Source organism: Anabrus simplex, chromosome 6, assembly GCF_040414725.1.
Source record: "Anabrus simplex isolate iqAnaSimp1 chromosome 6, ASM4041472v1, whole genome shotgun sequence".
In the NCBI taxonomy this organism is placed as follows: Eukaryota; Metazoa; Arthropoda; class Insecta; order Orthoptera; family Tettigoniidae; genus Anabrus; species Anabrus simplex.
In genome coordinates this window covers 22197587-22209765 of record NC_090270.1, presented here as the reverse complement: position 1 = coordinate 22209765, position 12179 = coordinate 22197587, and the positions used below count along the sequence as shown (strand labels likewise).

Sequence of the window (12179 nt, the reverse complement as noted above, 5' to 3'; positions counted from 1 at the left end):
GTTGCCAATGATATGCTCTTCTGTCACATTCAAATACATTATCGTGAACTAAGTGTAAGGGAGCATCCCAATCACAATTGGGAGAAGGAAAGAGCATTCGGCACAGATTCTGTCATTAGCCCGTATTCTACTGAGGGCAGTCTACATTCTTCTGTTTCCAATATCCCTCAAAACTTGAAGGTAGCTGCTAGTACTCTATTGGACATTCAGCTGGTTTTCTGTGAATGTCATTGGTCGTCCAGATTCTTTTTCTTTTACAAATTTGCTTTACGTCGCACTGATACAGACAGGTTTTATGGTGATGATGGGAGTGAAAGCTTAGGAGTGGAAAGAAATCAGCCGTGGCCTTAAGGTACAACCCCAGCATTTGCCTGGTGTGAAAATGGCAACCCACGGAAAACAATCTGCAAGGCTGCCGACGGTGAGGTTCGAACCCACTACCTCCAGGATGAAAGCTCACAGCTGCGAGCCCCAACTCCCCCCTGTGGGTGGGGGCGGTAGAATAACACCACGGTATCCTCTGCCTGTCGTAAGAGGCGACTAAAAGGGCCTCAGGGGCTCTGAACTTTTGAGCATGGGTTAGCGTCCACGAGGCCCTCAGCTGAGTCCTGGCATTGCTTCCACTTACTTGTGCCATGCTCCTCACTTTCATCTATCCTATCCGACCTCTCTTGGTCAACTCTAGTTCTTTTCCGACCCCGACGCTATTAGGTTTGCGAGGGCTAGGGAATCTTTCATTTTCACGCCCTTCGTGGCCCTTGTCTTCCTTTGGCCGATATCTTCATTTTTCGAAGTGTCGGACCCCTTCCATTTTTTCCGTCTGATTAGTGTTATATAGAGGATGGTTGCCTAGTTGTACTTCCTCTTAAAACAATTATCACCACCACCACCTCCTCACTTTCATCTATCCTATCCGCCCTCCCTTGGTCAACTCTTGTTCTTTTCCGACCCCGATGCTATTAGGTTTGCGAGGGCTAGGGAGTCTTTCATCTTCACGCCCTTCGTGGCCCTTGTCTTCCTTTGGACGATATCTTCATTTTTCGAAGTGTCGGACCCCTTCCATTTTTTCTCTCTGATTAGTGTTACATAGAGGATGGTTGCCTAGTTGTACTTCCTCTTAAAACAATAATCATCATCATCATGATCTTGTGCCAGGCTCTCACTTTCATCACCCCAGGGGCTCTGAACTATGGAGCGTGGGTTGGCGACCACAGGGCCCTCAGATGAGTCCTGGCATTGCTTCCACTTACTTGTGCCAGGCTCCTCACCTTCATCTATCCTATCCGACCTCTCTTGGTCAACTCTTGTTCTTTTCCGACCCCGACGCTATTAGGTTTGCGAGGGCTAGGGAGTCTTTCATTTTCACGCCCTTCGTGGCCCTTGTCTTTCTTTGGCCGATACCTTCATTTTTCGAAGTGTCGGACCCCTTCCATTTTTCCCCGTGATTAGTGTTATATAGAGGATGGTTGCCTAGTTGTACTTCCTCTTAAAACAATAATCACCACCACCACCACCTCAGCTGAGTCCTGGCATTCCTTCCACTTACTTGTGCCAGGCTCCTCACTTTCATCTATCCTATCCGACCTCTCTTGGTCAACTCTTGTTCTTTTCCGACCCCGACGCTATTAGGTTTGCGAGGGCTAGGGAGTCTTTCATTTTCACGCCGTTCGTGGCCCTTGTCTTCCTTTGGCCGATGTTTCATTTTTTGAAGTATCGGATTCCTTCAATTTTTTCCTCTGATTAGTGTTATATAGAGGATGGTAGCCTAGTTGTACTTCCTCTTAAAATAATAATCACCACCACCACTATTAGGTTTGCGAGGGCTAGGGAGACTTTCATTTTCACGCCCTTCGTGGCCCTTATCTGCCTTTGACCGATACCTCCATTTTTCGAAGTGTCGGATCCCTTCTCTTTTTCCCTCCGATTAGTGTTATATAGAGGATGGTTGCCTAGTTGTACTTTCTCTTAAAACAATAATCACCACCACCACCACCACCACCACCACGAGCCCCAACTCACCCGATACATCTAGATTTCAGACCAGCGATGTTACAATGAATAGGAAAAGACGGGTCACTCAGGATTAGTGCAACTATCGTATGTACGATAGGTGGCATGATGTTGCTGAGGACAGGCAGCCAGTAAGTAAGCGTGTTATGTCTGATTAGTCTCAAGGTGTTAATAAGCTGGGTATCGGTTCTTTACACGGGGCCGGTTTAGCCACATATGAGCACAATATTCAACAGCAGTGTCCCCCTGCATAGGCACTTGGACTCAAATTTCCAGTACTGAACTGAGCATCAGCATTTAACATCCAAATTCCTCCCCCTGAGGGAGGGTGTGGTAGAGTAACACCCATGGTATCCACTGCCTGTTGCCCCAGGGGCTCTGAACTTTGGATCCTCATGTGGGTGGGGGCGGTAGAATAACACCCACTGTATCCACTGCCTGTCGTAAGAGGCGACGAAAAGGGGCCTCACGAGCTCTGAACTTTGCAGCGTGGGTTGGCGAACACGAGGCCCTGAGGTGAGTCCTGGCATTGCTTCCACTTACTTGTGCCAGGCTCCTCACTTTCATCTATCCTATCAGACCTCGATTGGTCAACACTTGTTCTTTTCCGACCCCGACGCTATTCAGTTTTTCGAGGGCTAGGGAGTCTTTCATTTTTACGCCCTCGTGGCCCTTGTCTTCCTTTGGCCGATACCTTCATTTTTCGAAGTGTCGGACCCCTTCCATTTTTCCCTCTGATTAGTGCTATATAGAGGATGGTTGCCTAGTTGTACTTCCTCTTAAAACAATAATCACCACCATCACCACTACTCTCCCTTGAAAATGTAGGTGAAAGGTATTTTCAGATTCTTGAAAAATATCTTGCAGTTCTCATATTGAAATCAATAAATTGAAAGAATGTTAGATTAAAACACATTAAATCAAAGAACATTAGATTGGGAAAATAAAAACGAAATTGGAACATTAAATTGAAAAACGTTAAATTGTAAACATTAGATGCATTTTATCAGATGAAATAAAATATCAAATCAGAATATATACAATATCAAGATTGAAAGTCTCAAATGTTGGACGCAGTTTTCATACATCATCGCAATAAATAAAATAAAAATTAAGTAGAATCACAACTCTATCTCATGAGTCTTCGTGAACTTTCTCCTAACACTCATCTCATCTTCACTTAGCATTCATTAATTTCTTTATAATAAGGCATCTTCGCTTAATTGAAAGATACTCGTACTTGAAATAACATCATGATTAACATGAGAATATGTCCTCAGAAAATGTTAAACACTTGACTTGTATGACATTGCCAAATATATCTTCAAGTGAACCTTTCCAATAAATTTTTCAAAAAAAAAAAAAGAATTTTCTAAAGAATTTTTCAAGTAATTTCAAGGTAATTTCAAAGAAATTTTCAAAGAATTTTCTAAATAATTTTCAAGGTTCTTGCTGTGCCTTCTAGCAGAGGCAAAGATAACCCAATAAGCCGTTATTTTCCATAAATCATACGTTCAAATATTATGATTAAAAAGAAATATGAATTGATCTCTTATTTGTAAGTAAAAATTAAGTTAAGTGCATATCTTTATTATAAAATTGTGCTATCATCTACACCTGTCAACCATGCAACCAATTCATACTGTATCCAGGTAGTTCAACTTGTAAGAAGACTATCTGCAATTAATAACCTTCAGTTGAGTAAATAAGTCTCCAGTGATATCGAATAAAGCTTCAGAATAAGCTCCTAAGCTTCCATAATCTGTATGGGAATTCTCACGGTTGCCATAGACATGTGGATGTAGGCTTATCTTATAAATAAAGTTGTTCGTGTCTGTTTGTCTGTTCCACCATCAAGTCGAAACGGCTGGATAGATCTCAACCAAACTTCATATTTACAGTATACTGACCCCGGGGAAGGTTTCAATGTGCGTATCATTTTAAAATCTTTGAAAAGATGGGGGTTTTATAGGAAAAATGGTTTTCCTCCATTTCCTCTTATACTATTATAGGCAAAATATCGAATTTGTCGTGTAAGGACGAGACAAAGCTCAATTTAATCCTCTTGACGCAAAGAACAAAACTCGGTAAGCCCTACGGGCCCAAAAACCATGTTTTAAGGCCCTAAAACCAACTGTTACGGAGATATTGGCACCACACTACCCCTGCTCTAGGAATCGGATAAAGAAATGAACTGCCGTAACCATGGCAACGTCTGCTCCAGGATTCTAGAGCAGTGAGATTATGCATGTACGTTTGGGCATAGCTGCCAACCAAAATTGGTACAAATAAGACTTAATATCTGGAAAAAATATACTGTTGTGTAAGGCACTCATAGGACTCCTTTGGGCGGGGATGGAAATGGGGTGAAGTACGAGTTAAAAATCTTACTATATATAGAAATGGAAGTGTGTGTGTAAATGACACATCTCCTCCTAAACCACTGGAGCAATTTCAACCAAACTTGGTACATGTATTACTTACTATCGGGAGACGATCACTGTGGGGGGGTAAGCCATCCCTAGCGCCCTTAAGGGAGAGGGTCGGGGGGGGGGGGGTAGTTACAATAATAATCGAGAATAGTGTCAAATTCATAGTTTTCGGGGTCGCTGAGTTGAAAAGTAATACTCTTGAAGTTTTTAAAGCCCTTCTCCTCTGTTACCGCTTTCTTATATCCGTAACTCGTACCGTCACAATTTATTGAGGGACATTTCATTTTCCAGTGCATCCACTTGGTATTTATATATTTATATATTTGTCCTACCCAGCTGTCCTCAGTTATAATCCTATTTTCTATTAATTTCCACATTCTTAACCAAACTTGGTACACGTATTACTTACCATTGGGAAACGATCACTGTGGGGGGGTAAGCCATCCCTGGCGCCCTTAAGGGAGAGGTGCCTCAGGGGCTCTGAACTTTGGAGCGTGGGTTGGCAACCACGAGGCCCTCAGCTGAGTCCTGGCATTGCTTCCACTTACTTGTGCCGGGCTCCTCACTTTCATCTATCCTGTCTGACCTCCCTTGGTCAACTCTTGTTCTTTTCCGACCTCGACGCTATTAGGTTTGCGAGGGCTAGGGAGTCTTTCATTTTCACGCCCTTCGTGGCCCTTGTCTTTCTTTGACCGATATCTTCATTTTTTGAAGGTGTCGGATCCCTTCCATTTTTCCCCTCTGATTAGTGTTATATAGAGGATGGTTGCCCAGTTGTACTTCCTCTTAAAACAACAATCACCACCACCACCTTAAGGGAGAGGGTCGGGGGGGGGGGGGGTAGTTACAATAATAATCGAGAATAGTGTCGAATTCATGGTTTTCGGGGTCGCTGAGTTGAAAAGTAATACTCTTGAATTTTTCAAAGTCCAGCCCCCTTCTCCTCTGTTACCGCTTTTTTATATCCGTAACTCGTACCGTCACAATTTATTGAGGGACGTTTCATTTTCCAGTGCATCCACTTAGTATTCATATATTTATATATTTGTCCTACCCGGCTGTCCTCAGTTATAATCCTATTTTCTATTAATTTCCACATTCTTAACTGTATTACTTTCTTCCTTAATTACTCCGTATGTATGTGAGTGCTAATTCCGAAACCTGGACAGATCTTTTTACATGGTTATGGGAGTATTTAGGGATTGTACTAAGGATATAAATGAGAGGGCGCGTAAATGTCTCCTAAGAGCACAATTATTAGAGTATGGTTCCAATGAATGCGACTCACACCAGAACTACTTGATACGAAAACTGCGAAACAAGCAAAGGAAAGCAGCAAGATTCGTTCTGGGTTATTTCCGACAAAGGAGTATTGTTACGAAAATGTTTCAAACTATGGGCTGGGAAGACTTGGGAGTAAGGAGACTAAATGCTCGGCTATGTCGTATGTTTCGAGCTCTCAGTGGAGGGAAACGTGGGATGCCAGAGTTTGAGCATACCTTTTAAAACTGGAAAACGTCATAATATACGAACATGAAGTTGGAATTCACGAGGACACATTGGAACAAATGTTCACTGACATGAGTAGCGTATTGGAATAAATTATCAATGAAAACGTTCCATAAATTCCCAACTTCTTTGGAAAGGTCTAAGTTGAACCTAGGTAAACAACTGATGGGGAATGTGCCACATGAACGACAGACCTAAATGCAAATAATTGATAAATTGATCGATTGATTGATAATTGATTCATTGATTGATTGATTGACTGATTGCCCGCAGAAAGACGTAATTGTTGAATACATTCCACCACATTCGGTTGGCCTCAGGAACGGCATACGATCGTAAAACTGGGCCAACTCCCCGATCTCGCAAACATAAGAACACTGAAGTCGGATGAGAGAAGAGAGTGGTGCTGGTGCTGCTTTTTGTTTCAAGAGGATGTACAACTGGGCAACCATCCTATATTAACACTAATCAGTGGCAAAAATTGAAGGAATCCGACACTTCCGAAATTAAGTTATCGGACAAAGAAGACAAGGACCGCGAAGGGCATCGAAATGAGGCCTCGAATGCTCTAATGCCGTCGGGGTCTGCAAAGAACAAGAATTGACCAGGGAAGGTCAGATAGGATAGAAAAAGTGAGGAGCGTGGCACAGGTAAGTGCAAGCAATTACGAGACTCACCTATGGGTTCGTCGTCGCGACCCCACCCTGCTAAGTTAAGGGCCCCTGGGGGGATTTCAGTCACCTCTTACGACACGCAGGGGATAATTTGAATGTATTCTACCACCCCCCCTCCCACAGGCGGTTTCAATCTTAAAACTGAGCCAATTCCCTAGATATCACAAACATAACACTGGAGTCGGATGACAGCAAGAGTTTACCAAGCGAGAGCAAGGGCGGGGAGACTTGAGTCCCAACAAATGGGGTTATGTTTTTCCTGTTTCATACCTACTATTAAAAATTACAGCCATAAGCAACAAAATCATACCACCTTACGAACTTCAGCAAGAAACAAATTTCATAAATTGTGACGGTACGAGTTACGGATATAAGCGGTAACAGAGGAGGAATTTAGGCGCAGGGACTCTTAGGTAAACAAATAAGAAGACGACTTAGGGTTTGTGGTTGTTATTTCGAAGCATTTTGCAGCCTTTCCCTTTCTTTTGCCGATATCTTCATTTTTCGAAGTATCGGATCGCTTTCAATTTCGTTCTGATTAGTGATAAGGCAGGATTATTGAGGAGTTGTCCTTCCTTTTGAAACAATCACAAATTTAATAAATGATAGGAGAAGAAGCCAGAGGAATCTTTCTCTAAATAAATGAACCATTTTGCCAAAGAAAAATAGTCATATCGTCTCATGGAACCAACAATACAGCGTAATGTTACGATACAAATGTCAAACCTATGAAGTGTCTGCCACCATGACAGTTACAGGCAACAGTTACTTCGGTGAGCTTCAGTGAGGGGCGCTGTAACAAGTATGTTTTAGCTGTCTAAATCATCCATGACGTTAAGCGTTGCTCCGAGCAAAAGGAACTTGACTGCTTAATGGAATTCACCCTGGTGGTGCTTAGCTCTTCTCTGTATTACATTGTTACTTTTTAATCGAGATTGGTAACATATCTATGTGAGTGTACATGTGCGTAGTTGCGTTTATAAATATCTGAAATATTGTTTCCTGTTTCAGAAGCGTTGCGACGGGACGTTAATTTATTTTCACTTTCGAAATTTTCGGCTACTGAAATTTCATTAGGAACCCTTGTGTCTGAAATTCTTTTCTGGGCAGGGTTTGTGGTTGTTATTTCGAAGCATTTTGCGGCCTTTCCTTTCCTTTTGCCGATATCTTCATTCTTCGAAGTATCGGATCTCTTTCAATTCCGTTCTGATTAGTGATAAGGCAGGATTGTTGAGTTGTCTTTCCTTTCCAAACAATCCCCAATATGGCCATTTCCATTTTGTTTTGTTTCCCCCTGTGGGTGGGGGCAGTAGAATAACACCCACGGTATCCCCTGCCTGTCGTAAGAGGCGACTAAAAGGGGCCTCAGGGGCTCTGAACTGTGGAGCGTGGGTTGGCAACCACGGGGCCCTCAGCTGAGTCCTGGCATTGCTTCTACTTACTTGTGTCAGGCTCCTCACTTTCATCTATCCTATCCGACCTCTCTTGGTCAACTCTTGTTCTTTTCCGACCCCGACGCTATTAGGTTTGCGAGGGCTAGGGAGTCTTTCATTTTCACGCCCTTCGTGGCCCTTGTCTTCCTTTGGCCGATATATTCATTTTTCAAAGTGTCGGACCCCTTCCATTTTTTCCGTCTGATTAGTGTTATATAGAGGATGGTTGCCTAGTTGTACTTCCTCTTAAAACAATAATCACCACCACCTTTCCATTTTGTTGCTGATTGCTATTTTCAACCTGGACTTTCCCTTCCTTTTCCGATATCTTCATTCTTCGAAGGTATCGCATCTCTAATTATTTCGTTCTGATTAGTGTTAACAGAAGATTGTTGCATATTTTTACTTCCTCTCGAAATAATAATCACAACCACCTCTCTTTCGCTGATTATTACCCTGCCTTTCCAGTTTCTGCTCGGGGAGGGGTTTCTGCTTTTGTTATTTTCGAGCCCTTCCCTTTATTTTGCCGATAACTTCACTCTTCGAAGTATCGGATCTCTTTCAGTTTTTTTCTGATTAGTGTTAATAGAGGATAGTTCCCCTGTTGTACTTCCTCTTAAAACAATCACCAGCACCACCGCCACCACCAAAAAACAATCACCACCACATCCACTTTGCTGCCCATTACAGAGTTACTGATTGGGTTTTGACACTTTTGTGACTGTTCTTTTCACCATGCCTGCTAGGAAGCGAATTAACATTGGACGGTCCTTATCAAAAGCTAAAAAAGTGAAAATACTGAGGGCTTCCCAGACTGCTTCAGACCGCGAGGCCAGACTCAATGCAGACAGACTGAGGAAGACGACTGACCGTGATTCGGAGACTGCTTCTGAGCGCAAGGCCAGGCTTAGCTCACAGAGAGCACGCCAGTCCACATCTAGGACATCTGAGACTGCTTCTGAGCGCGAGGCCAGACTCAATGCAGACAGACTGAGGAAGACCACTGACCGTGATTCGGAGACCGCTTCTGAGCGCGAGGCCAGACTCAGCTCGCAAAGATTTAGACAGGTGCGTGTAAGACAAACAGAATCAGAGGATCAGCAGAGGGCTCGAATGGAACACGACAGAGAGCACCATTCCCTCATACGCGAAAACCTAACTGCGGAGGAATATTCTCAGGCATTAACACAACGAAGAAGTAGCTACGCGTCGTTAAATGAAATGCAAAATACTCAGCAGAAAGAGAAAAGACAACGTGCAGCAGAAAGACGCACATCAGAGACCACTGATGAATATCGCAGACGGTTAGATGAAGATAGAGTGAGACATGCCGATGTTAGAGAATTATATTCAACGTCCATTGAATCTAGGTGTCCTAATATGATTCCTTGGCAAGAAAAGCAGCGAAGTGCATATGCTTATAACCCTCTTATCGACTACCATTCAAGAGCCCATATAGGAACTTTGAGTAAAGTGTGTCCTTTCTGTACCGCTCTCAAATGGAAGCAAGAGTCAGAAGGAATGTGCTGCTCTTCCGGAAAAATTAAATTAAATCCTCTAACTCCTCTACCGCAACTTCTTATTTCCCTGCTAAATGGGACACATACTGACTCTCGCCACTTCCTTCAGTTTGTGCGAGCCTACAACAGCGCATTCCAAATGACAAGCTTCGGAGCTGCAAAAGTAGTGGAAGGGAATTATATGCCAACATTCAGAATTCAAGGACAAGTATACCACTTAATAGGTTCACTACTCCCTACAAACAATGAAAATTCTAAATATCTTCAAATTTATTTCATTGCAGACCACAAGGCACAGGTAGATCAAAGAACAGCAATAATACCAAATTTAAAAAGCCATTTAGTTAATGATTTGCAGAGCATGTTAGATGATGTGAACCCGTATGTCAAGGAACTGAAGACAACTCTAGAGACAATGCCGGACGGTGACACCCACAAGATTGTGATCCACGCCGACCGAGTTCCTGCTGGTGAGCACAGAGGTTGTTATAATCAGGCAACAACAAACGAGATAGCTGTCTTATTGGTTGGGCAGGAATGTGATAAGCGAGACATCGTACTTCGGACAAGAGACCAGGGCCTGAGACGAATATCTGAAACCCACCAATCATACGACGCTCTCCAATATCCCCTGATGTTCCCTCGTGGAGATGATTGCTACCACTCCTTATTGCACCACGTAGACCCATGAACCGGAGAACTAAAGACCCCTCTCAAGAAAATATCTTCTCTCCAGTTTTATTCTTATCGTATTATGATAAGACGAAGAGAGATAAACTACTTACATTGTTACCGTCAACTGTCCAATCAGTTCTGGGTAGACATGTATGCAAGGATAGAGACTGAAAGGTTACTCTATATCAGAACACACCAAAGGGAACTAAGGGCTGAGAGCTACATCCACCTTAAGGACGCCCTGAGGCAGGACGAGGGTAACATAGCAGATTTGGGACGGTTAGTCATTTTACCGTTCACTTTCACTGGAGGACCCCGATATATGCACGAGCGATCTCAGGATGCATTCTGTTACGTGCAAAAATACTCGTGCCCAGATCTATTCATTACAATTACAACCAATCCAAAATGGGAAGAAATTGGCAATGCCGTATACAATGGTCAGTCAGCGAATGATCATCACGACATTATTACACGTGTATTTCACATGAAATTAAAATGCCTCATGGACTTACTAACCAAAGAACAAATATTTGGGCCAGCTCTTTGTTTTATGTACTCTGTTGAATGGCAAAAGCATGGCTTGCCTCACGCCCACATATTATTATGGCTAGAGGACAAGATACGATCTGTCGATATTGATAAGGTCATTAGTGCTGAACTTCCAGATCCAGATAACGATCCAGAGCTTTTTAACATAGTCAAATGTCACATGGTCCATGGGCCATGCGGATCTTTCAACGTAGGCTCACCATGTACGAAAGGTGGACGATGCTCAAAACGATACCCACGAGAATTCGTCAATGAAACTGTCACAGGGAGCGATGGGTATCCATCCTACAAGCGCAGGAATCCTTCTAAGGGTGGCTTCACCGCACGCCTTGTGCTAAATGGACAGGATATGGAAGTGGATAACAGATGGATAGTGCCATACTCTCCTGTTTCGTCTAGGGTATTCAAAACTCACATCAATGTTGAATACTGCAACAGTGTTACGTCCATAAAATACATCTGTAAGTACATCAACAAAGGAAGCGATCAAGCAGTCTTAGGTTTGCAAGACAAAAATGATGAAGTGTGCCAGTATCAGAGCGGAAGGTACATATCCAGTTCAGAAGCAGTTTGGTGAATTCTTTCATTTCCTATCCATGAAAGGTATCCCCCAGTAATGCAATTAGATGTTCATCTAGAAAATTTTCAAAGAATTGTGTTTACTGCAGAAACGGCTAAAGACATAGTAGAAAATCCACGTAACACCACCTTAATGGCATTCTTCAATTTATGTCAGACAGATGATTTTGCTAAGACACTGTTGTATGAAGACGTTCCCTCTTACTACACGTATAACAAACAGCAGGGTACCTTTGTAAGAAGAAAGAAAGGAGTACCTGTGGTGGCATTTCAGGGCGTTAGAAAGCAGCACGTAATTAGCCAAGTGTATGCAGTCCATCCTAATAATTCCGAGTGCTTCTATTTACGCATGCTCCTGTTCACTGTCAGGGGACCAACCTCCTTCACTGACCTTCGCACCGTCAATGGCATACTTCATCCTACATATCGGAGCGCATGCAAAGCCCGTGGACTACTCCTGGATGACTCTCAATGGGAAGAAACACTGAGGGAAGTGATCGTTTCACAAAGCCCAGAAAAACTTCGCCGGCTTTTTGGTACATTGTTAGTATTTTGCAGTCTCTCTGATCCGTTGAATCTGTGGAATAAATATAAGGAGAGCCTAGCAGAAGATTTCATACGACAACTTTCTCACTGTAACGACAGTACTGCTGATAAAATGATCGCCCATGTGGAAGACAGATGTCTTCAAGACCTTGAGGAATACGTTCTATCCATTGGCGGTCAACCTTTGAACATTTACGGCCTTCCTTCCCCTCAGATCTTACGAACGTTAAATGCTGACTATCTCAGAGA

At 43.0% G+C, this 12179-nt stretch overlaps 1 protein-coding gene across 2 annotated transcripts in view; it reads right to left on the bottom strand.

Moving 5' to 3' along the window:
- ENGase (Endo-beta-N-acetylglucosaminidase) overlaps positions 1-12179 on the bottom strand; it is a 203048-nt gene that overhangs the window by 45503 nt on the left and 145366 nt on the right. The gene's annotated exons all lie outside the window — the stretch shown is intronic.